The 27,934-nt window shown below is 36.1% G+C and overlaps 1 protein-coding gene and 1 pseudogene across 1 annotated transcript in view; one reads left to right on the top strand and one right to left on the bottom strand.

Annotated features, from left to right (window-relative positions):
• Window positions 1-27,934, bottom strand: part of ADGRL3 (adhesion G protein-coupled receptor L3) — an 866,124-nt gene that overhangs the window by 749,394 nt on the left and 88,796 nt on the right. The window lies entirely within an intron of this gene.
• LOC100684051 lies at window positions 1,048-3,561 on the top strand (annotated as a pseudogene).

Genomic DNA, 27,934 nt, shown 5'->3' with positions numbered 1-27,934 from the left:
TGCAGCAGTTACCTCATAAGTATCCAATGACTGAATTAATGAGTGATGAAGATGATTAGATAATACATTCCATTTCCAACAAAGCGTGAAAAACGGGGAGGCTAAGCAGAATTTAACTATCGTACTATTGACATTTGGGAATGGATATTTCTTTGCTGCGGGAGGCTCTCCTATGCATTACAAAATGTTAGCATCATCCTTGACCTCTTCTCATAGGTTCCAAGAGTACACATTGACTATCTCTCACCTCAATGATAACAACAAAGAATGTTTCCAGACATTGTCAAATGTGTTCTGGAAAGCAAAACTACCCCCCGCCCTGCCCCGCCCCGTTGAGAACCACTGGGCTTGAATAAACTGCTGGAATCTGCTGCAAAATTAATATTTTCCAAGGAGCTAACAAGGAGCTAAATTTCCACTGAGAAAGTCCTCACCTCCAGCAAGTGGGGAAGGTAAAGTGCCCAAAAGATTACTACAAGGCAAAAGATGGACACACTCAGAAATGTGCTAGGTGCGTTCTTACTCAATAAAGAAAAAGACAGGTTCATCTGCTACAATAAGGAGAAATAACTGATGTGTTTAAATTGTTTAAATAATTCACTTATTTATAGGAAAGTTTCAGGGTTATAAAAAATTTTGAGCAGAAAGTACAGAGTTCCCTTATAACTATTTCACCCCATCCCCCCAAACACAGGCAGTTTCCCCTATTAGTACATCTTGTATTAGTGGGATATATTTGTTATAGTTAATGAGCAAATGTTAATTATTAACTAGAGGCCATAGTTCACATTAGGGTTCATTCTGCATACTGTTCATTCTACAGTTTTTAACAAGTTTATGGGGACATACCTCAATATTAGTGTACTACCAGATAGTTTCACTGCTCTAAAATCTGTCTGGTATTCCAACTGTCCATCTTTCTCTCATTCTCATAAGTCCCTGGCAACCACTCATCTTCTTCCTATCTCTCAAGCTTTCCCTTTCCAAAAATTCCACATATTTGGACTCTTTCTTTCTCCAGCCACTGTAGTGAGAAGAGCTGCTGCCATGGTCACCCACCTACAATGGATGGTCTTGTGCAACTGCTCCAGCTTCCTGATCAAGATGAACAAGCAGACATACAGCACCAAACCCAGGAACCTGAAGGCTCATAATTCCTTCCCTACGATGGGCTAATTCGCTGCAAGACTATGGTGCGGAGCTTCAGGCCAGAAAGCAAAGGTACAGTGGTAGGCATGAGAAGATCTGGCCAGTGAAAACCTGCCACCCCCTATGAGTGGACCACCATTAACAAGAATTTCTGGACTAGCCTTCACAGAATCAGACACATGATCTGCAAGAACAAGTACCATCCAGATCTATGCATGGCTGCCATTTGCAGAGCCAGTGCCATTCTGAGGAGCCAGAAGCCTGTGATGGTGAAAAGGAAGAAGCTCCTGCCACACCAAGAGCTTCTGAACACCTGCCCCCACCTCCAAGGCAATAAAGATGTCAACCACCAGGGAGGGATGGAGGGAGGGAGGGAGGGAGGGAGGGAGGGAGGGAGGGAAGGAAGGAAGGAAGGAAGGAAGGAAGGAAGGAAGGAAGGAAGGAAGGAAGGAAGGAAGGAAGGAAGGAAGGAAGGTCGGTCGGTCACATAGTTGGAATTATAGTATGGAATCAGACTAGCTTCTTCACCAGGAATATGCATGTTAAAAAAAAAAAAGAATATGCATGTAACACTCCTCCAGGTCTTTTAATACCAATAGTTCCTTTGTTTTTATCTGTAAATAATATGCCTTTGTCTGGACATACCACAGTTTGTTTATCCATGTACCTATTGAAGGACATCTTCCAAGATCTGGCAATTATGAATGAAGCTTCTATAAACCTTCATGTGCAGATTGCATATGTTTTCAACATTTGGATAAATACCAAAGAGCATGATTGCTAAATCATATGTAAGATTATTATTAAAAAAAAAAAAAAACCTGCCATCCTGGGGTACCTGACTGGCTTAGTTGGAAGAGCATACAATTCTTGATCTTCAGATCATGAGTCTGAGCGCCAGGTTGGGTGTAGAGATTATTAAAAATAAATAAATAAAACTTTTAAAAGAACAAACACCTTAAAAACAGAAACAAAAAGTGCCTCACGTGTCTTCCAAAGTAGTTGCATCATCATGCATTCTCATCAGCAATGAGAGTGTCTATTGCTCCATATACTTGGCAACATTGGCTGGTGTCTGTGTTTTAAGTTTTAGTCATTCAGGTAAGTGTGCAGTGGTATCTCGTTGTTTTAATTTACTCTTTTCTAGTTATCAATAGTGCTGTGCATATTTTCATATGCATCTTTGACATTTGCATTCCTTCCTTAGTAAGTTATCCTGATCAGATCCTTTGCCCACTTTTTAAGGGCATTGTTGTTCTTCTTATGAATCCTTCGTATACACTAAATATCCGTCTTTTATCAGATAGGTGTTATGACTTTTCATTTTCCTTAACAATGCCTTTCACAGAGCAAAAATGTTTAATTTTAATGAAGTCCCATTTATTTTCTTTCATAGACTGTGTCTCACCTGTTGCAAAAAAAGTCTTCACTAAAACTCAAGTTCACCTAAACTTTATCCAATGTTGTCTTCTAGGAGTTTTATAGTTTTGAGCTATACATTATGTCTTTTATCTATTTATTGAGTTAATTTTTTGTGAAAGATTTAGTGTTTCTAGCTTCATATGTTTTACACATGGATATCCAGTTGTTGCAATACCATTTGTTGAAAAGACTCTTTTCTTCACTAAATTGCTTTGGCTCCTCTGTGGACTATGAGTTGATTATATTTGTGAGGGTCTACTTCTGGACTCTTTCCTCTTCCATTTTCTTTTAACAAAAAAATTGTCTATTCTTTCACCAATACCATACCGTCTTAATTACTGTATCTTTATAGTAAATCTTGAAGTCTGATAGTGTCATTCCTTCTACTTACTTCTTCTCTTTCTAAAATTTTAATAATGTTTTATGAACACTAAGACATCTAAAGTATCTAGGTGTGTATGACATGATTTGAAAGTTGTTCTGAAGGCAAAAGCATAGATATTGTTAAATGAGTTAATAGGAGCACTAACTATGGGCAGAGGTAATGGAGTTCATTCAACACACTAATAAATGTGGGCAGGCCCTCAAAATATAGCTCTGGTCTTCTAGCTCTTTTTGAACTACCACCACATTAAAAGCCATATATTCTGGAAAGAATAATAACAAAATGGAAACAACCTGGGTCTACAAATCATGATTTAGAGAAGTGCCCAAGCAAATCACCTGACATGCACTGGATACAAGCAAGAAACAAATCTTTATTGGGTTCAAACTTTCACTCATAACTGCAAATAGCTCATATTATCCAGAATTACACCCTACAAATTGTAGGTTGCTTTATGAGTTTGTTTTTGTTTTTTGTCAGCATCATTCCGCAGTCAGAATAAGAAGCTCACAAATCAGAAGAGATACCTAAAGTCGAAATTTGGCACAAGTAGAATGTCCTTGCTTAAGATCCGGATATCCTTTTTCCCTTCTCTATCAGAATAATACAAGACATCTAAGACATTAACTATTCATCTGGAAGTCACAACCTAGACCAGAATATACCCATTCCACTCTTTCTAACTCCTGTAGAACATGCATAATTTATTTAGAGGCATTAAATTTGTAGGGTCCACAAGCACTCAGCCTGAGGTGATTCAATTATCTTCCCCTGAAGTGGGACAAGTAAAAAGCAGCAGATGAAAGAAAAGGGAACAAAGGAACTCTAAAAAAAAAAAAAATAAGCTGATCTTAGAGGGCATGGAAAAAGGGTTTCTTAGAAAGTAGTAATTGTAATGAGGATGCTCATCATTTTCACATGCTATCTTCATTCCAAAAAAGCTCAAAGGATTTTGGATTTGATCTTGCAATTTCAATACATGTGTGACGGCTTGAGAAAACTAATAATTCTCACAAGATATTCTCTTTGAAGGCACCAAAGTGGAGGATATAATTATATGTCCCAATGGATTGGTCACTTGACTACACCCTGGAATAACCCATGCCCTTGGCAAAGAATGGAAAATCGGTATTCTTCACAGGGGAAAGCAGATTCTTCATTTAAGCAGCCATTGTATAAAGTCAGGAGAGACAGCAAAACTATTTGTTCATATATCAGAAGCCAATACTGTAGGTATAGTTTGCCAAGAGCCTAAGCACTCTATTCTTCTATAAACCTGGTCATTTAATAAATAATCTTTGAATGTTTAATTAGAATAAGAGCTGGTCCATTTTATATATTTCCATTTATTAGGTTTTATCCAGGAGAAGGAAAGTCTCTATTTTTCTAAGAGCTCTCATAATCTGCACATGATCTTAGAAACTGGGCAGTGAGACTACCTGGAATGTTTTCTAGATCTTAACCTTCCCATGACTTATTGAAATTTGACAAGCAGAAGACCCTTTAACAGTATATTGCATTCATATCTAATGTTTAAAGGTTAAACAGTATATATACATTCAGCAGACAATTTGTGCCAAGTGCCAAAAAATAATAACTCAGATCCCAAAATGAGTTCTTGATATATGTAAAATTGCTTGCAAAGGAGAAAAACAGATAAATTAGCATAATTCCTTCTTTCTTCAATATCCTTGGCAGGAGAGAACAAAACCCCCCACTGGTAAAAAGCTGCTCCATCTGCCATCATATTGCAAGAACAGCTTGCTTTCTTGGAAAGATGATTTATGGGACAACCAAGTCGTATCTTTCATTTTGGGAGGTGGAAGACTGTGGTAGAGAAATTTCTGTGGAGAATGGCCATCTATTTATTATAGGCCCATTGGCAAAAATACCTAAAAAGCAATACTATGAACTAATGAATTTACCAGCAATCTACCTCCTTTTCCTTCTAACCTCTCTAAAAAGGCATGAGGTTGTTATTTTTATCTAAAGACACTGCTATGTACACATGATTTATTAAGAAAGTTGTGCACATAAGGACGAGATTTTTAAGTATGAGAAATGGTCCTTGCTACATAGCAATATGGAAGTATTATGGTGGAAGCAAGTGTCTTGCTAATTTTCACATATAGACAATGAGTACATAAGATGATAGTAACAAACCCCAGTGGGGATTCTTATGTATTTTAATCTGTAGATACAAAAAGTCCTCACTATGAAACTGTGGCAGAGCCAAATTAGGGTATGAGATGTGACCTAAGATACTCAACCACATAGTAGATCACACTGTCTCTTAATTTACTGAATTCAAATAGGTTTCCAGAAAAGTAATGGACAGATATGAGTTCGTTCTTCCTCCACATTTTCTCCTCTCTGGAAAATGAATTAGAAATGAGCAACATTACAGGGGGAGCCTGGGTGGCTCAGTGGGTGAAGTGTCTGCTTTCAGCTCAGGTCATGATCCCAGGGTCCTGGGATCCCACACTGGGCTCCTTGCTCAGTGAGGAACCTGCTTCTCCCTCACCCTCTGCCCCTTCCCCCTGCTCATGCACTTGGGTGAGTGCGCTCGCTCTCTCTCTCTCTCTCTCTCTCTGTCAAATAAATAAAATATTTTTTTTAAAATGAGCAACATTTAAAGCTTTACATTTTCATGACTCAAAATAAATTCCTGATCTTTTAAAATTTACTTTGGCAAAAAAAATAATAATAATAATAAATAAAATTTACTTTGGAAGCCACATAACTTAAAGGAGTATGCTTTTGTCAACATATGCAGCAAAGTATAAATGAAGAATATTTTACTTTATTATAAAGAAAAGAAACATAAAATAGAAAGTCAAAATAGTATTGTTTTCCATTATATTATCTTTTTAAATAAGACAGTAAACTGTAATACTCTTATCATCAACTCGATAATGTTGATTGGGCAAATTTCTCCTCCTTGGCTTCATGACCTTCAGAATTGTAATTTAATGAGGAGAGGAAGGTTTCAGAGACCCTTTTAAGACACGGCAAACCTTCAGAACTATTATTCCATTTGGTTTTACATATGCATTTTAATTTTTCTACTTTATGACTCCATTAATCTCTCATTTTCAATAGCCTCCATTTTTAATTAAAGTACAAGTTTTGCAGACCTTATTTTTATTACTGACTGATACCTTCACTAATGGTTTTTATTTTATTGTGAATCTCAAATGCAGTTATGGCTGCAAGGGTAAATTAACACACTAGCAGCAGTCTTAAGCGAATAAATAAGTTAAGCATAGTTAAGTGTCCCCTATGGAAGTCTTAAGAACTCTAGAATATAAATACACAAACACCTGAAGGTCACTCATAATGATACGTCAAGGTATATGAAAGCCATGAGCAGCAATGAACACAGATGTGCCCCCTTCTCTCTGCTTCCACTCACAACACCTTCCTGGGCAGTGCTGTTGTTCTATCACAATCTTTCACACTTAGGAGCAGTGTCAGGAGAGCAGGAGACCCTGTTCCTTCAATCTCGTATTTGTTCCCCCCTCAAAGGAGTAGAAAAATTGGCACAAGGCTAGTATTCAGTGAATCAGAGTCAATCAGAGCTGAGTTCATAATGCCAGAGTCTTTTCCCTTTCTCTGGGCCCTTTCCTGTTTTGTTTTTGTTTTTGTTTTTTTTCACAGATCTGCATGCCCATAAGTATCTTTTTCTTCTCACTACAAATTCATTAGAACAAGTCTTATGCTTGCTTTCTTCAAGGAGATCTAGATTCTCCAGCTTCTCTCTCCACAAATAGGTAGGTGAGGCTATTTCAGGGGATGGAGTCAGAAATCTTGCTTTTCCATCGAAGCTACATTCTTTAGATTAGACTTGATGATTCTAAAAGTTACAGTTTGACCTTAATTCCCAATTGATCCGTGAATGAAACAGAAGAGTGATTAATTTGTCCCAACCAATGGGACAAAATATTAAATTGCTAATCATCCAGTGTCTGGACAATAGAATTCGCTTTTCAGTACAACATGTTATATACCTTAATTGTAGTCTAAATTTTTAAAAAAATATTATATGTAGGGGTACTTGGATGGCTCAGTTGATTAAGCATCTGCCTTCAGCTCTGGTCATGATCCCAGGGTCTTGGGATTGAGACCCACATCGGGCTCCCTTCTCAGTAGCAAGTCTGCTACTGCCTCTCCCTCTGTATCCCCGTTTTCTTTCATTGCTCTCTTAAGTAAAAAAAAAATAAGTAATTTTTTAAAATATTATGTTTATTACAAATATTTCATCCACATTGTTTCTATCCTTTTGGAAACACCAATATTGTTTGCATTCTTTCATAGTCCATATCACGAATATCTAGAATTCATGAACTTATTTGTCACAGTATAACTTATCGAGAATAGTTTTGTCAAGATAAAAATCAGTAACATTAAAACACAAAACAAGTAAAATAGTTTTATAAAAAGCATAGGCTTTTTTTTTTTAATTTTACTTATTTATTCGAGAGAGGGAGAGAGAGAAACACCATGCGTGCATGGTTGGTGGAGGAGCAGAGGGCGAGGTCAAGGGAGGGAGAAAGACTCTCAAACTCTATGCCAAGCATGGAGCCGGATGCGGGCCTGATCCCAGGCCTCCAAATTCATGACCTGAGCTGAAACCAAGAATGGGATGTTCAACCGAATGAGTCACCCAGGTGCTCCTAAAAACACAGTCGTTTAAGTTAAAGACCCTTGTTTAAATTCCAGTTACAAAATTCATCTGATACATGAATTTGTGCAAGTTACTTAATACCTCTAATCTCTAGTTTCCTGCTCTGTGAAATATAAATGACAGTATTACCTCATATGTTTGAATGTAGGTTGGAAACAATATCTCAGAATGATGTTAGCCAATTAATAAATGATCAAGACAGCTTAGATGTTGTCATCATCACATGGTAATCTTATAATATATAATCATTTTTCATCATTATATTAATTTTCAAAAAGTATATTTCCAGGCTTATTGCAGTAGTAAAATAATCTTTAATTCCATGATTCTGGTTTTTCATTCTCACCTTCCCCACTATTTGACATTGTTGCAAGTTGCCTTTTCACGATGAGTCTCAGTCCCTGCATCTAGAAAATGATGTTTGAGAAACTGCAGATTTTTAGTACAAAGGGATTCAATACTGGATATGTAGTGGTTATGAGCACAGAGTAAGCATTTCCTTTCCTCCTTCACTCGACTAGAAGAAGGAGTTCATTTTATCTTCTTTAATAGAGATTGCCAATGGTTGTTGTAGCCTTTGGGCTTCATCTGCTGTAAAACCAGAATTTCTTTGCCCTTTCAAATAGCTCTAGAAAATGGTTGCACAAGGGCAGTATGGAGAATTGACTGGGAAGGAGCACTTAGGGAACTTTCTGGAGTGATAAGAATATTCTAAATGTTGTTTTAGGTGGTGGCTACACAGTTGTACATAACTATAAAAAATGATTGAAGAGAACACTTAAGAGGTGTACATATTATTTTACAGTAATCAAGTCTCAATGTTTTTATACCCAGGCTAATCTGAGAGCTAGAAAAACAAAAGGCTTTATGGAAAGATACCGCCTATCTCTTCTTTCTATGAATCATTATTATTAGATAATAATAGGGGAAAAAAGTTTGAAATATAGGCAACATTTAAAAACTAGTGAAGACCACATGGAAACCTAGATGCCCTACTGCTCTTTAAAAATTAGAAAACCTAGTAAGAATGAATCCACATTTCCTCAAGAGTCACTAAAAGTAAATACAAGCTAATAATTTAGAAAGAGTTTGCCCCAGAGCATACCAACTCTAGTGTTTCCTACATCGACTACCTATATTTATGAAAACAGAAGCCTCGTTCATACTGTACTCCATTTAACAATACATATGTAATGTAGTTTTTGGTACTTCAAACTGAAACTCTCCTTAGAAGAGGTGCAAGTCACTACATAAGTTCTGTAATAATAGGATAATGCAGAAATTCTAGTATATATCTTTTACTGCTAAAAGCCCAAATGTAGACTAAAACATTCTTCCAAGGAAGATATTCACAATTGTAGTATTATAACAAAACCGTATCTTATTTATTATAGACTTAAAGTAGTTGAAAAAATCATTTGCAAAATCTGTTGTTTCAAAGAAGGAAGAACTTTAAATTATTCCCGCAAATGGTTTATGCAAGGCATATGGCTTTAAATTGATAAGAACACTAGTTTTTTTAACAATCTTATCTCCATAATTTAATAATTCAATCTTGTCTCATAATTTAAGGAGTTATAAATATGACCCAGAATTATTTCCTTGTCTAAACTTGAACAATAATATCCAAAGACTGATGATTCTAAGGCAGGTAACACCAATGTGCAGCACTGTCAAAAGTGATTCACTTCTAGGACTCGTAGAATCTCTTGAGGTGATTCTTATCCTTTTATTTTTCTTAAGATTTTATTTATTCATGAGAGACACAGAGACAGAGGCAGAGACATAGGTAGATGGAGACGCACACTCCCTGCAGGAGCGTGATGTGATGCAGGACTCAAACCAGGACGCCAGGTACATGACCTGAGCCAAAGGCAGATGGTCAACCACTGAGCCACCCACGTGCCCCATGATGATTCTTATCTTAAGAAAAACCTTCCTGGGATCCCTGGGTGGCGCAGCGGTTTGGCGCCTGCCTTTGGCCCAGGGCGCGATCCTGGAGACCCAGGATCGAATCCCACGTCGGGCTCCCGGTGCATGGAGCCTGCTTCTCCCTCTGCCTATGTCTCTGCCTCTCTCTCTCTGTGTGTGTGTGTGACTATCATAAATAAAAATTAAAAAAAAAAAAAAAGAAAAAAGAAAAACCTTCCTGTCAAAGGTCCGTAATGCCCTGGGATTTCAGTAAGTACTCACTGTATTAGTAATACTCATTTATGAGATTTAAATCAATGAGGAGACACCCAGGAGAAATTATACCAACGCCCTTTGGAGTTAGTTCAAACAGACACAATCAGAACCACAGAAGCATGTGGTTACAAGAAAGCCACACATACACACATGACACACACACAACACACACAATTAACTTCTCCTAAAATAAAGCCTGAAAACTAAAACAAGTAAAATAATAAAGGAACAATAAGCATACAGATGCTAAAAAAAATATTCATCCACTGGAAAACAAGAGTGAGAATACACAAAGTAAAAAAATAAAAAAGTAAATAAAAAATAAAAAAATCTCAAGTAAAAAAAAAAAAACTCAAGTATAAATACAGCTTAAAAAGAAAAAAAAATTTTTAAGGCCTCCTCGCTGCTCATTGCCATTCAAGAGTTGGTTTTTCAATGGCATCACCCAAAGGCGGAGGGCAGTATTCAATCACTTTATCCAGTAAGACAAACAAACAAGCTGGAAACCTCGTGACCTGAAGTGAACAGAGAAAATTTCGTCTCCATAGTACAGTGGGTATTCCCTTGAGAGCTGCACAACTACTGGATTCACATCAGTTCCATTTCCCTACAAAATAAGAAGGATTGAATCAATTACCTGAGGGCAAACCCAATCACACAGTGAAACCTTTACCACTATGAGTGCAGCAGAAGAGCAAGGTAGGAGGGACACTGCACAAACATTCTACAACTGTCAGCAGTGGCTACACAAATACCATTGTAGCTCTCATTTACCTGGAAGGACTGTCACATCTGTGCACAGCAGCCACAGCTGCTACCCAAGGCAGAGAAGGAACGGTGTTCACACCCTTGAAAAAACAACCTATCTATTATCATCTACTAATACTGAACACGATGACTTGTGAATAGAGCGAAGGTTCTGTGTTGTGTTTGGATGTATTTCTTAGTTGTGATTTCTGCAAGGTTTAAGAGATCTTTATTTTTTGTCACGTGCATATTTTATGTAACCATCCGAACTTGGTGTGCATTCTGCAGCATTTATTTAATTAAATGAGGAAATCAAACTATATGAGGTACTCCGTGGAACTGTTCATAAAATTCACCTCTACGTTTAAGAACACAGAATCACTTATTTTAACCCCCTGAGAAAGGAAGCTGTGCTAACATTAAAAGGCCCACATTTCAGACACCTACTGCTGTCACCTGAAAGGTAAAATGAATATACATCTAATTAATTGGTCTTTACTATAAAATGATAACACTCCAAGGAATCAATCAAAGAAAATGACAGACTTAGTCCTAGAACAGTACTTTACCAGAAACATTTTCTGTCACAACTACTCTCAGGTGAAAATCACAGGGCCGTTTATTATTAAATTTGCTAGTGAGGCAAAAAAGACTGGGTAAATTCAAATGTATCAGAATCACCTTCTTAACTGTCAACATTTAGGTCACGGCTTCGAGGTGCATGGAATCCTTCTAAAAGCACTTTGCATGCACTAGATTATTAATCTATAAAACGACTTATAAGGGAGACACTATTATTATTCCCAATTTACAGATGAGGAAACTGAGTAACAGGAAGATGAGGGGATTTTTGCCCCTAAAACCACACAGCTAGTAAATAAAGGTCAAAGCTGGGCTTTCAGAGAAGGCATTCTCTCTCCCAGGCTCTACTACACAATTAGTATCTAAGCTACTCTCTCAAGAAGCAAATGTTTGGTGTGTTAACTCCACCACAAAAAATTAGAAATTTGGAATAGTAACATGACTTGATATCATAAAATAATCTAATTTATTTTTAAAAGTTTATTCGAATTTATACAGACTACGGAATGCGATTCCTTTTATTAGTCGCCTTTAAAACATTTAAGTAACACAGTAAAGTTTCCATTAATTTAAAAAGAGAGGGACGCCTGGGTGGCTCAGCGGTTGAGCAGCTGCCTTTGGCTCAGGGAGTGATCCCGGGATCCAGGATCGAGTCCCACATCGGGCTCCTTGCAGGGAGCCTGCCTCTCCCTCTGCCTATGTTTCTGCCTCTCTCTGGGTCTCTCACGAATAAATAGACAATACCTTTAAAAAAATTTTTAAAGATATACTGGAACCATTCTTTGAATTTAGCACCTCCATTAGAATTTTCATATTCATTAATCACTAATGATTTGGGGGTACCAATGAGATCCATAGTATATATAATGGTATGTTGCTATTTTTCTGGAGTGGATTTCATTTTTTTTTTTTTTTGAAAACTCAGAATATATTTTGAGCCAAACCAAGTGAGCAAAGTGATAGGAAAAAATAGTTTATATAAGTTTTTGGCAAAACAGTAGTATTTATAACCCTGTCCATTACTTATTATAAAGACAATTCCAGTTAGAAGTTTCAAAAACGATTCAGCAATAACCTCACCACTAGAATATGTATAGTCTTCCAAAAGGACTACTTTAAAAGATAGCCTTACTTGCATTCATTACACTAATTCTGGAAGTTTGGTTTTTAAAATCTCATTACCTTGTAGTTATATCTCCTAATCTAAAATAAATAATGAATTAGGATTTTGTATTATGGTGATTAAAGAACTTGAATATGCAAGATGATATATATGAACAATAAAAAAATGGAATAACAAAACCTGAGTAATAAAAAATTCACAAAACTTCAGAGGTGAAATCCATGACTGAAGGAATTTTTTTCAGCACTAAACAAAAATTTTAGTAAAGAAGAAAAATAGAGAAAGTGAAAGGTTGTTCAAAAAGAAGCAAACAATACTCAGTCCCACAAACTGTTCAATTTTAATAAAAATTCCCAATACTATTTGTTAGATAAAACACACACAGAAAAAAAATTTTTAATTTAAATTAAAAAAAAAAACACACGGACAAGACAGATTCTAAAACATCTGCTTCCAAGTGTCCACCAGCAACTAGGCTTCACTTTATTATCTTTATTATCTTTAGCACTGGGCAAATTCTCACTCTCCCAACAAATGAGTGGCTCTTACACATCCCTCTCATCTTACTGAACCTTCATTGCTCCCCCTCATCACTGTCTCCTCACAATTACCTATCATCACCCTTGTAATAAAATCCTCTTATTCTAGGAAACAAAGGTTCATCCAGTGTGGTCTCAGGCACAATCTTCCTCTCAATCTAGGTCTGCGGTGATACCATGCACAGCTGATTCTCAAGTATCTCAAAGACAATTCCTTTAGGCCAATTATTCTCCAGTATTTAATAAATACCTTCAAACTAACCTCTAGACATTTATTTCTTATCTTTGCCAATCTTGATCTGTTTATTTCTGAAGATAAAATTCTGGACTTTCTTTCTTTTAAACACGCACACCCACAAACACTCACCCAAACTCAAGCAATAAGCACCAAATAAATTCATTACCTAAGTATCCACTGATCTGATATTGTAGATAACAACTTTTACACTTTTCTTATTGTTGGTATTTTTATTATTTCAGATTTCTCATCAACAGACACACTGAGATTTATTCTTACTCCTCATATTCAAAGAAATCTCTCTTTATCTACCAGAATTGCTTATTTGGATATTTCACCACTAGGGGAGGAAAATAAGGCAAAACAACAAAGAGAGTTATCTGTTGGCCCTTTTGGGGGGAAAAGAGAAATTTTTACACCAGTTAAGATGGTTGTAAGTGAATTTAAAATATTGACACAAGATTGGCAGCTGCTCACATTCTGCCTGAAAGGTTTACTACTGGCAGGAACTCCCAGCAGCTGCTTGTTTGAAACGTGAGAAAACATTTGGACAGTTAGGATAGCCTGATTTTCCCCTTAAAATCTGTTTGGCAAAACTTCTTGGCAGTTAATATGATCCTGTGAAAGGCTTTTTGTAAAAAAAAAAAAAAAAAAAAAAGTGTTCACATCTCGTCACAAAACTTGTTTTGCCAGTGTAGACGATATTTTAAAAAGCCGTATTTTAAAATCATAATCTTTTTATTGCCACCTAATATTTTTCCTTTAGCCAATACATGTAAAATGGATGGCAACACCTGTGTTTATAATAAAATGATTAGGTGATCCATAGTGAAATCTTTAAGAGATTACCAATATCCTCCATGGAAGTTAATTTTCTTGTACCAAGTTGAGATGAGAACAGAGACCAGGGATGTGCAGCTTCATGGAGTTCAAAATTTTTATTAAGACGCTACTCTAACAATGCTATGATTTAGAGAACTCGTTCTTAGGCATTAAGGCAAGAACAGTTCAAACAACCTAGTTCTGCCACAGTCACACAGTAAAAACCAGCACGAGTCCTCTCATACATCCATGTACTCTGCATAAAATAACCAGTGCCCAGGGATGTGTAATTTGTGTACTCAACTTTTATAATAATTTTCTGAGCATTTCCTCCCCTTAATGGGTGTTCCTCTCTCACTTTAACTGCTTTCCTCTCATGCACTTTCAAGTATGCCATGGCCTTGCAGTGCTACCCCTTATCTAAGGCAGGGCAATCTAAGGATATTGATTTATGATGGCTGTGTAATTTACACACTCTGCAATTTTCCTGTATGATTTATTCAAAAAATAGATTGTACATTAAGCTTGGCATTCATTAAGCTGGCCCATTCCAGTTTCATATTAATCCTGTATCAGATATGTTTGGAAGTTTTATGCATTTAGAGCATGTATAGTCATTCTGGCAGATTTTAAAGTATATGTAAAATCACAGTAACCCTTTAGAAACATTTGCACTAAAACACTGAATGAAGGCCATGACACCAGCAAGATGGGATTACATAAAGATAAAATACTGGCATTGTATATGAAAATGAATAACTCAGTGAACATGACCTTTAAGAAATTGATAAATTTCAACTACGTTTTTTCTTTCATTAACATAAACATTGTAAGAACTATTCATTATTAATAAATGCAACCTAATATACTCTTAAATCTATTCAAAACAATCCACTTTTCAGCATTCTGCTACATTTGTCTGAAAAAAGAAACCTGCATCACAGTATCTGATGGTAAATAAGACAACTGAAAACTCGAACGTTAATAATAACAATAAAGGATACTACATAAATTTTCTACTATAAACATAGTATTATTGGTAACTGTTTAAGATATCACCTCTATTATTTTGGATTTGCTAATGACCAGTGTGACCTGTTAATTATCAAGCTTTTGCCAATAATTGAGAAAATATAAAACATAAACCTTTAAGGAGAGTTAAGATCCTTAACAATAGCCTTTAATGTTCTTCAAAGAAAAGGAAAGTGATCGTCGGGTCACCTCATATATACACCTTTTTACCTGTAACCAAACTGAATTTAAATTCATATAAAGCTCACTTGTTCAAGTCCATACTCCAAAAGTAAAGCAGATCTTTCCAAAGATGTAAAGTGTTCAGCAGAAGGTGGCATCATTGTGCATAGATTGATGCCTCTAATTCCATATGTGACTTAAAAGCAAATTGCCAGCAAACTGACAACCTGAGTCAGCATTTCATCTCATTTCCTTCATTTTTAGAATGAGAAGGAAATTAAGTGAAGATGCAAACAAAAACACGGTCTTTCATTTAGGACATCAGTAGAAAAGAACATGATCAAGGACATTTAAAATAATGAGAACCTGACACACCACAAATGAGTTCTATGAAAGTGTCCCCAACACAGCCTCACGAAGACACTGTACAAGGTAATATTTATATTTATGTTTTGATTGCAATACATAGAGTGTTATTCCAATGTTCTGAATCGTAAATGTGCCATGGAACATCATGAAAAAAGAGAGAAAAGAAAGGGCAGGTGAATGATGTGGGAGATGGATGGAGGGGGAACACTCAAGTTGTAATTGGAAATACCATTTTCTAATTTAATCACAATTGTATTACATATTCAAAGCAGGCTACATGTTCTATATGGTAATGTGCTTATTGTTTCTAATGCGGAAAAGTAGACTCATGCTATTTCTGTGCATTAAAATTATTTCAAGATTTATAATTACTCGTATCATCACAGATTTTTGATTGCTCACTCATTGAACTACAAAAACAAAAGCTGACGTCTGATTAAGCTATGGTAGCCTGCAATAAATCATTTGAAGTCATTTATTTGGAAATGGAATCCTGTATAACCCTTCCCATTTTTAAAATATATCAATCTAATCAATTTAATTTTCAACACAGATACTGCTTTTCTCCTCCTTGTCAAAATGTACAATGGAATTTCTACTAAATATAAGTAATTAATTTTTAACTACAAAAGTAAAGAACTCTGCTATTTAAGGATTTAATTTTATTATTATTTTTAATGTAGCAATGTCCTGATGGTTATTATTTGGCTGAATGAATTGAAGTGAGGCTCCCTGGGCAGCTGCTGACATAATGACTGATTGTGTGCAGAGCTGAGAATGTGAATGATAAATTTTGAAAGGCTCTGGAATTTGTGAATAACAAAAGTAGCTACAGTTCCTAAAATCTAACCATTTGTTCTTGGCAACAAAAGAAGACTCAAAGGCTTTTGTTTAATGAAATGATTCAAAAACAGGATACACTGGAATTAAGGGTTATCTGTACCAGCACAATTCAGCAAGCAGCTTGTGTGCCCAAGTAGATGGATCACAAATGTAGGCTGGTTAACATGATATAAATGGGATTAATCTGATTCTATTCCCCCTTAATATTATTATGGTAGTCTGACAGCTTTCTTAATATCTTCATGCTTTTTGCAAGGAAAAAAAAAAAAAAGAGCACATAGAAATAGGAACCATTAAATAACTTTTGCATGGACAGGTTAATGATTAATTCAAGAATATTCAATAATTAAAACATACACTTGAATTAGTTTGTAACAAAAGTGTCATAAATTGTTGAAAAGATTTTTTTTAAAAAGAACTGAAATTCTTGACTACGTAATCTTGAGGCACTAATTCTTCTTAGACGTCAGTTTCCATACATGTAAAATGACCATTTGGAGAATTATACGAGATTCTCCAAGTAAAACACAAAAGAGAAAGCCTGGCAAATCGTAGGGTATTAACATTGGTTTCTGGTGGTAGAGGTACTAGTGGCAAACGTGCCATGCAAGAGGGTATCTTACTTAACCCCCATAAGAACCTCCTGAGATGATAAAAACAAACCCTTAAAGGGTAGCAGAATATAGCACCCTAAAATATGACTGCAGAAGTTTAGGACATCTCACTCCAAATTAACACTGCTTTGGAATACTGATGATTTGGAGCTGAAGGCACAGGAAAAACAGCAAATGCAGGAAGAGGCATTCTCTAAACTCCAGTTACCTAACTTATAGGCAGATTCTCTAGAAGGAACTTATTGTCCCCTCCTCAGAGAATTGCATCAACCAGGGAAGACTGACCATTATCAAGAGAGAAAACTCTAAGTGGACACCACACCCAGACAAACTTTGTCACAAACTGTCACAGCTCCCACCTACTCTTCTAACCTCCCTCTATTCTTCTAAGGGCCCATTCATCCGTCCTAAAAATCATGAACTCTCCTCTATCGGGAAGACTTTCCTCTGCCCTATGGTGCTTCTAGCTGGATTTAGAATCAAAATGACATGAGACAGATAAATGGGAGAAAATCAAATGTAATAGGTATATGTACAGGAAATTCACACAAATGAAATTCCAAAGCCAATGAGCCAACATGAAGCTTATATGAGCTAAGGAGAGGGGCAGGGTCTGAGGATACAAAGGGAGAGAGAACACTGGGCTAGAAGGTGAAAAGAGATATTTGGAAAAACAAGGTTGCCCTATTATGCAGATAGTTCCTAGGTAAAGGGGAGTCTGTAAATGGCTCCCTTCCTGGTAGGGGCTCTCCTTTCCAATGTAAATTTAAGCAGTTGGTGGAGAGGCAGAGAGCTTCTCCAGCAGCTGCTGGATTTTGATTACTTTTAACTCAAAATAAGCTTTCTGTCAATGTGGCCCATCTTGGGGCAGTCTGTCCCAGATCCCTACACCCTCAAGAGGCCTACATCCCTCCAACTTCTATTCAGATAGTTCTGAAGACTGAATTAGCCCCCTCAGGCAGTTACTCATTTTCCCTGGGGATCTCCCATGTATAAATGGGAGATTATATTGTATTCCACATCAAAAATGAGACAATGGGGTAATTCAAGGTAAAATAATAATAATGATAATAATGATGATGATGATGATGATGACGACGACATAGGAAATTAGTGAGTTCTGTGACATTCAAAATCCTACCTTTTCCTGAGGATACTCTGTGTCTTCAATTAAAAAGATACGACAGAAGTGAAAAACAGTAGGGAAAAAATGTGACAAATTTTTTATCATCACTATAAATTAAAAATTAACCTAAGTATTTCTGCTTTTCCCAAAGTTTTTCAAAGTATATGTGAACATTACATTTCCAGTGAAAAAGCCTTAAAATGTGAAATTGAACACATATTATATAAGGCACAGGGCCAAACTTATATATTGATTAGGTGACAGTAAATTCAATTCAATTAAAGGAACACCCAAAAAAGGACTCCCTTTTCCAAAAACATCTCCGGGATATCTTCAGTAATGGTTTTCAATGTGGCTACTCAGAGATCAAAATTATCCATTTTATCTAGGAAATAAAACAGAATAGCTTTTTAAAAAAAATAAACTGTTAGCTATTGCAATTCAAAATACAACAGATAACATCAGGCTCAATAATAATGAATAAGGATAATTTGAATAATGGTGCATTTCTCAATTACAGTGCCACACACTGATCTATTGTTTTGATGCTGCTTATAGTTTCTTAAGAAAATGTAGGGAGAATGCCAACTGCTATAAAAGTGATACTACTTCTTTGAAATATCTTGGTAATAGTCTTCAAATAGTATGAGTATACATATCATAATAATGTATTTGTAATTGCATATATATAATTAAAGTAACTTTAAAGTATGGAGTCAAAGAATGGACATATAAATTTTATATTTGAGCACGGCTACTTTCGCAAAGTAATATTTTATAAACATAATTCAACAAGTTTTGCTTTGTGAAAAGCAAGCTACATACTTTCAAAAATAAAGGTACACAAAATCACATCTTACAATGATATTTTGGAAATAAGAGAGTCTTCATTTCCAAATGAAGTTTCAAATAAAGACTTTTGCTGTTTACACTTTCTCAAGGCACTGTTTTGATATGAAGTAATCTTCATTTTCTGTTAAAAGAACAAATAAATCCCTTAATTCTAATCCAGTATGTATTACCTTTACCGTGGATGGTTTTTAAATCCTTAAGCAATTTATCTATCAGAATATAAAGCAGGGCACTAACTTCCAATTGCTGATTTTTATTTCATGTATCTGCTGAACTTACAAATTTGCTGAAAGGCACACCAGGGCTTCAAAAGTTCCCTCATGGCCAGGTTTGCAGGCATTCACCAGGAAAGAGCAGTTGACTTTGTCTTTGTTCCCAGCCCTAGACTTTCAGTTAACCTGAGAGATTTGTAAAGGAAGTAAAGAGTCACTTTACCTTCTGTTTCATTTCCTGTGACTCTCAACCTGTCATGTTCTGGTTCTGATTTTTCCATTGCTGTACTCTGACACAAGTGTACCTCATCATAATTTGTAGAAGTAACAAAAAAAATTATTGAACAAGCTTTGCTGTTGTTTCTTATTATTAAAATTAAATAGTCTCGGGGCACCTGGTGGCTTAGTCGGTTAAGCATCTGCCTTCAGCTCAAGTCATGATCCAGGAGTCAGAGAGGAGTCTGCTTCTCCCTCTGCCTCTCCCCACCCTAACCCGTGCACATGTTCTCTCAGTCACTCACTCTCTTTCTCAAATAAAATAAATGAAATAATTATTTAAAAAATTAAATAGTCTCTATCCACAATATCATTTTTGAACTACGCATATAAATAACACACATTCACACTACAGGGCCATAGAAATCCATTTACATTAGATGAGAAACCATAGAAATGTCTACTTAAAAACATAGGACACACTGTCAATGTCATACTAAGATCTTATTTTTTTAATCCCCTATATGGAGATCAAACACTTAATAGGAAGCTTGCTGAGGTAGATTTAGCAGAATAATAGCAATTATTAACTTGATGTTAATAATTTCAACACTTTTACTATTGGCTATATATTTATGAGGTCTATATTTTATTAATCAAAAATAAAGTGTGCGCATACACACACACAGTCACATGCATGATTATTGTTTATTTATTCATTTAATTGAAAACCTGGATTGAGGTTTAAGTAGCAATAATACTAGACATTGATAACACCAAGTACTAGCTCTACAGACAGGGAAAGATGACTAACAGAGTTATGGGACACACAGTCCCACTGTCATAAGATATTAAGACACCTCTCATTAAAAGGCACAATACTATTTTATATGCCATTTTATGAACCATTATCTCAACAAATATAAGATGCCTGATTGTTAGATATCTGTATCACTTTTATGTATCATTAAGGAAAAAAATATTGCCATAAACTGATAGACTATTATGATGTGTCCAATTTCAGATAAGCTAAAAGATAAATACAATGTAGGTCTTGAAATGGATAAATTACAGTATGTTCCAGTCACTGTGCAAAACTCTTAAGTTCATTTACCTATCTTATTCTTATAAACTGTAAGAGAGCTCTTCATAGCTACAAAGTAGAGAAACTGGTGGAAAAAGGTTTAGATACTTGCTCTAGTAACACAACTAGAAGGGTCAGCGCTAGGAATTAAAATTAATTTCAGGGCAGCCCGGGTGGCTCAGAGGTTTGGTGCCTGCCTTCGGCCCAGGGCATGATCCTGGAGACCTGGGATCGAGTCCCATGTCAGGCTCCCTGCATGGAGCCTGCTTCTCCCTCTGCCTGTGTCTCTGCCTCTCTCTCTCTCTCTCTCTCTCTCTCTCTCTCGGTCTCTCATGAATAAATAAATAAAATCTTAAAAAAAAAATTAATTCTACATTGGTTGGCCTCTCTCTCCCCAAGTGCTTACGGCTTGTTAGATCTAAATTATTAACAGACTTGAAATTAGATTCACGTATTAAAAAGTTAGTAAACAAAAAAGATTCTGCTAAAAAAAGAAGTTGGTAAAAAAAAAAAGAAGTTGGTAAATATTTGTGATCAACAGAATGTCTCTCTATTCAGTAACTTTCTTCAATGATTATCGATCAATATAGCATTAACCAGAACATTATTGGAATCTAATAATTATGTTAATATGTAAAATGAGTTAGTATATTAATATATTAATATGTAATATAAATCAGTATATTAATAATATACAATAATCATATTCAGCACAACTGTGTATATCCTATAGTAAGTCAGTAAGTCTGAATTCTGCATACCTCAGCTCTTTATATACTTCCATTTACAGGAAAAAGTAGAGCTTTAACACTGCTGTGAAGAAACGGAAATAAGTCCATATTAGAAATGTACAAGCAACTGCTTTGAATCATATGGTTTGCAAGTGAAATCAAGAAGGCTTTATTCAACATATCTAATACAAACCTAGCAAAAATTATGTTTTCTGCAGACCCCTTTCAAAGTGCTATGGAAATAATGGTTTAAAGGACAAAAGAGTAAAAGCAACACAACTGTGCTCTCCACTCCAGCTATCCACACTCTTCCTTCTCATGAGTCAGCTGCATGGTTCTTTTCCCCTCAGTATAACCAGCACTTGGGCTCGACTCTGGTGTCTTCTACTTCAAAACCCCAAGCTGCTACACAGTCAGCAGTTCACCAGCTCTGTTTCCTGTTCATGGCTGCTCTGCTGAGGCAAGTGTTTGGCATCTGATAACTAGCAGTAGATGGGACTGAAACAGATGAGGCCAAGCAAGTGGTTCACCTCAAGAGCCTGTGAAGTCCCCTCTCGACTGTTCCATGGAAGGCTCAAACTGGACAGGTAATCTTAGGAAATTACAGGTCAGAAGACACAGTCAGGACATTGTACACATTCTGTGAAAATGATTTTTGGTTTGTTGGTCAAGAAGGTTCTATTTGCCTTCCCAGGGGTGCAATCTAAATTCGGGGGAACATTTTGAGAACAGGCATTAAAGAGAATATTTTAAAAGCGTCTCAAACTCTCCACCTTTGTAAACTGGATGATTTCCTGCCTTTCAGCTACCTCCTGACTTTCAGGACTTTCTCTTTGGGTGTTAACAAAGAAAAGCCCCCAGGCGGACCCTCTGTCATTTGTGTTACTCACTCCACCATCACTATGTATATAGCACAGTCCTGAATGGACTCTGTTGCAGGCAATCTTGAAACTCAGTTTTTATTTTTTAATGTTAAAATTATGGAGACACAGTTACACATACACAAGGCAGGCATGTTTTTATATAAACAAAAGATAATTGCAAACATGTGCATGCTTGCTATCAGGTTAAACAATAATCTGATTCCCAAATATTAGCGGTACCTTCCAGATAAGCCACAGTAAATGTTACTAGTCTTAAAACTATAGCCCCAAACTCCCAGAGACTGTTTTATGTTATTATATTCTTTGTCATCAAATTTAGAAGACCTTCTCACTGAAATAAACAAACCAGATTAAATTTACTTTCTTTCCCAGAATGATATTGTATACTTCAGCCATAATGAAAAATGAGTATATTTCAGTAAGCCTTAAGGTGTTTTAATTATGAAGAGATTCTGGCCTCCCTATAACCTGTTTATTTACTGAGTTCCTGCTAACTTCAGTATTAATTGTGGCTCTATACTTTTTACCTTACAAACTTTATACCAAAACGAAAACCATTCCCATCTCATCTACTCTGATGGGTGCAATATTTGCTCCTCTCCTTTGAGTTGTAGGATTTAAAAATTAATCGTAATTAAAGCTGCCTCTTTTTTCACATCAGAGCTTCAAACTGATGAGAGAAAAGCCGTCTATTTACTTTTTTAAAAATATTTTATGTATTTAAAAGAGGGATAGGTAGAGGGAAGGAGGAGAACAGGTAGACTGAGCCTAGAGCTCAAAGGAGTCAATCTCAGGACCCTGAGATCATGACCTCAACTGAAATCAAGAGTTGGCCGCCTAACTGAAAGAGCCACCCAGGTGCCCCAGTATATTTTCAATGAGCAAAAAATGATCATACTGTAAAACATAAAGACCTACCCTAAAAAATGAAGATTAGATACAAAGGAAGCAAAATCTTTAACTCAATAATTTGAAAATGCTAATTATATTATTCTCATTATGTCTCCTTCTTTAATTCCTGTCCCAACAGTGATCATTTATTTAATATACTGAAAATGATATAAGAATACATAAGCATATCCCATGAGAAGTTATTGTTTGGCTTCTTTTTTTTTTTTTTTTTTTTTAATTTATTTATGATAGTCAGAGAGAGAGAGAGAGAGAGAGAGAGAGAGAGAGAGGCAGAGACACAGTCAGAGGGAGAAGCAGGCTCCATGCACCGGGAGCCCGATGTAGGATTCGATCCCGGGTCTCCAGGATCGCGCCCTGGGCCAAAGGCAGGCGCCAAACCGCTGCGCCACCCAGGGATCCCTTGTTTGGCTTCTGTATTAAACCATTCATTCATTTACTCAAATACACAAACATATACACATATTTATTAATTGAGATGAAATTCTAGGCCTTTCAATTTTAGAGCATAGTTTCTATTTACAAAGAAATATAATGGCACCTATCTTTATTTCACCAATTTCTAACTTCGTTACGTTCAGTTTTTTCACTAGTGACCCTAAGCGACTTTTTTCCAAGATTTTACTTATTTACTTGACAGAGAGAGAGAGAGAGAGAGCACATAGAAGGAGCAGAAAAGGGAGAAGCAGGCTGCCCAATGAGCAGGGAGCCTTGAGCAGGACCCCGGGATCACGACCTGAGCTGAAGACAGACGCTTAACTGACTGAGCCACCCAAGGTGCCCCAAACCTGAAGTGACTTAAAGAAAAAGTACCAGTCTATTCTTAAGAAATCAAGCATTCACATTTTTTGAAGTTCATGCATTTACTAAACTTTTCATTTATAATGTGTTGCACCTATATTTTATTATTTATATATAGAAATATAACTTTTTGAGTAAAACAATAATAATGTGGTACAGATTTAGAACTAGGGAAACATGAAATTAATCAATGGTCAACTAGGTCAAGGCCCAGTTCACTGCAAATGAAATCACATACAAGGGATGGAATTGGAGGGTATTATGCTGAGTGAAGTGAATCCATCGGAGGACAATCATTATACGGTTTCACTCATGTGGGGAACATAAAAATAGTGAAAGGGATTATAGGGGAAAGGAGAGAAATGAGTGGGAAAAATCAGAGAGGGTGACAAAACAGGAGACTCCTAACTCTGGGAAACAAACAAGGGGTAGTGGAAGGGGAGGTGGGCGGTGGACGGGGGGGGGGGGGGACTGGGTGATGGGCACTGAGGGGGGCACTTGACGGGATGAGCACTGGGTGTTATACTATGTTGGCAAATTGAACACCAATAAAAAAAATCACATACAAGGATAAATATAACTTAAATATAGTCCTATATTCCTTAACATGTGTGTGTGTATGTATGTAAACAGATAAAGATATAAATAGGGAGAGACAAAATATCTCAATAAATGTCATTAACTGATGGACTATTATGATGTGTCCAATTAAACTTTTAATTTATATTACAATGCCCTATAACTAGAATACTGAATTTCCTAATTAACTATTTAAATATCTATTAGCCAAACTAACTGGGTGTTCTGATAATAAATAGATGACAACTCTAAGAGGTCACTTATGCTAAATTAACCTCAGATACACTTTGTAAAAATTACAAAAGTTGTGGCTGGATGGGTACATTTAAGAAATGTGATAAACAGGGGCGCCGGGGTGGCTCAGTCGGTTAAGTATCTGACTTGATTTCGGCACAGGTCATGATCTCAGGCTCATGGGATCAAGCCCCACTTCAGCTTCTATACTCAGTGGGGAGTCTGCTTGAAATTCTTTTTCTCCCTCTCCTTCTGCCCTTCCCCACACTCTTTTGCTCAAATAATAAGTCTTTAAAAAATGTGATAATGACAAATATAATTTGATGACCAAACATAACAATGGAGCCTAATGAGTGTTCAAATGTTTTAAGTAATCTAATATTTATTTATCCATGTATTATTTAAAGATTTTATTTATTTATTCATGAGAGATACAGAGAGAGAGGCAGAGACCTAGGTAGAGAGAGAAGCAGGCTCCCTGTGGGGAGCCTGATATGGATTGGATCCCAGGACCGAGGGAATGTGACCTGAGCCAAAGGCAGACAATCAACCATTGAGCTACCCAGGTGCCCCTAAGTAGATCTAATATTTAAGGAAAAGTAAAAACACACATTATTTTGGTAACTGGAAGGGAGGTATATTTTGTTTGTTTTCCATTTACCAAAATATACTTTTAAGTATCATTTCTACAAGTTTTACAAATTAAGTTATAATGACAGGAGGTAACAGTTACTAACTGCTTACCATATTTTAAGCACTATGCTAAGTGCTAACATGGATAATTTCATTTAATCTTCAAGATTTTATTTATTTATTCATGAGAGACACAGAGAGAGAGAGGCAGAGACACAGGCAGAGGAAAAGACAGGTTTCCTGTGGAGAGCCTGATACGGGACTCGATCCCAGGACCCCAGGATCATGCCCTGAGCCAAAGGCAGACGTTCAACCGCTGAGCCACCCAGGCATCCCTCATTTAATCATAACAGCATTTTACAGAAAAGTAACCAACGGAACAAAGAGCTAAAGTAAGTGACACAGGGTCACTGAGCTTATAAGTGGTGAGCTATTAGCCCAAACAATCTGTCTTCAGTAGCCGATTACTATCTCCTAACATTATATTGGGATTATGAAATTTGCTTTTATTCATTTTTTTAAATTCATCTAACCTGAACAAAAACAACGCTCATAGAGAGTATCTTTGGTAATGAACATCTAAATTTTTACTTTGTTGAAAAAAACTGACTTAGAAGTTCTGATTCTAATAGCATGAGAAAAAAACTATTACATTAGAACTTATCTCTAAATGGATATCTTACTGTAATATAAATTATGGTCATGCCATAAAGATAATTATCCATAATGTATATCCCTATAATTTACTACTTGGCATGTGAACAGTCTTCTAATGTTGGAAGTGACCAATGAAACAAAATTATCTGTCATAATTACTTAAATCTGGTACAATGATAAGTATCTTAATAGACACAAAGTGAGAAAAAGAAACATGGAGCAAAATGTAAGTAAACATTTCTCTGAGAAGAGGCTAATATTTTCTATGGGTGAAAAATACCTACAGTATTTCTTGCTAACAGACTACACTAATCATATTTGAATAATGACGGGGGGGGGGGTGCCCATTCAAGCCATGAAAAAAGTTTGAAAAGTACGAAATCAAAGAAAAATATCATGAGATCATTTTAAATTACTAGAATTCCTTAGTTGGGCTACATCATAAAAGCATGTATTTCCATAATACATGACAATATGCACATATGTATAATTTTACTTTAACTTTTTGCATCATTCATTAATTCCGACCCAATCTGTTTTCACTATTAGTGCCTTGCATGAAGAAGCATACAAGTATAACAAGTTTAACATAATCAGTTTTTATTACATAAAACATTTTATTAAAATGGCACTATCCTAAAAATCCAGAACCACTGAAAAAGCACAAGTACTAAACTAGAAAAGATGGCTCTCAATACTAAGTCTTTAGTATGGGGCTGGCCTCTTACTTCCATGCCTTCACACAAAACAAAAGAAGCTGTCCCTTGCTTTCTTTCAGCTGTAGTTGGAGAGACTGGCCACCCAACCATTCTCAGTCCCTACTATCGGTATTGGAAACCCTGATCATTATTTACTTGTCTGTCCTACAGATGGGAACCATTACATATCCTACTTCTAGCTAATGATATAGAGAGGGAATTTACTGGATGAATTCAGAAAAATGTCTGTTCAACCCATCCTACTTCTTTGAACGTGGTTATGTCACGACCTGATAACAAGTAATTCAGAAACCATCTTACTACCTAGAGTTAAAACTACACATCAAAGATGCTGAGAAGAGAATGGATCCTTGATGATCAGTTGCAAGGCTAAACCATCAAAGGTACTCCTTATCTTGGAATTCTTATTCAGTAAGCAAGTGTTCTTTTATTATGTCCACTGCTATCTTGGTCTTCTGGTGTGTTAGAGCCAAAAGCTCCTAAATATTCCATCAAAGGGAAGTACTTATTTGGTGAAATAAATATATCTTAGGGATCAGATTTTTAAAAATGTCCTTTGGTGAAGGGAGAGACATGCAGCTAGAAAGCACAGAGCAAGGTTTTCTTCCAGCAAAACCCACTCACACTACTGACGGCATAAAACCGAGAAAATGATCTTCTCCAAAACAGCCCTATGCTAGGAGGAGGTCTAAAAGAATTACATTACATTACATTCTGCTCGAGTTCTAGTGTTCCATTTACTTTTCCCAATAAACTGGATGGGAAATAATATGAATGGGAAAAATCCAAAAAATGAGTAGAAGAGTGTGAATGTCAGTGTCCAAAAATATAAAAATTTATGCTAAGCGCTCTCAACCTATCAGTAGTCTTAAAGTGCATAAGCTCCAAAAGATGAAATATTTAGTATCACAATGAACATGTGCTAACGGCCACCCCTGCATCCATTATCATTTCTAAATAGTACCCCAAATTTCCTAACAGTGGGAAATTAGTCTCACACCTATCTAGACATCAGCCAATTAATACATGCCACCTTCACCACCATACAGATGGATTAGGATAGGTATACTCTCCAAATCAAGCCAGTCTGAGCAAAAAGCATTAATCCTGAGATATTCATAAAACAATATAGAAAGCCAACTTTTCTCTTTCCTATCAGAATTTTAAAGAAAAAGCATATGATGAATTTACATAAGAATTTACAACTATCCACAAAACTTATCTGGATACACAAAAGAAGGAAAAATTCAAGTCAGACTGAATTATAATGTTTAACTACTTGCATAGTTTCCCAATTCATTGGGTGATCATATATAGTTCACCAATTTGCCTTAATTACATGGATACCATCTTGAAGTATCAGACTGCATTTATTTTTTTCTCATTTAATGACTTC

Source organism: Canis lupus, chromosome 13 (genome assembly GCF_011100685.1).
Source record: "Canis lupus familiaris isolate Mischka breed German Shepherd chromosome 13, alternate assembly UU_Cfam_GSD_1.0, whole genome shotgun sequence".
Classification (NCBI taxonomy): domain Eukaryota; kingdom Metazoa; phylum Chordata; class Mammalia; order Carnivora; family Canidae; genus Canis; species Canis lupus.
This window is presented reverse-complemented; position numbering and strand designations above follow the sequence as displayed.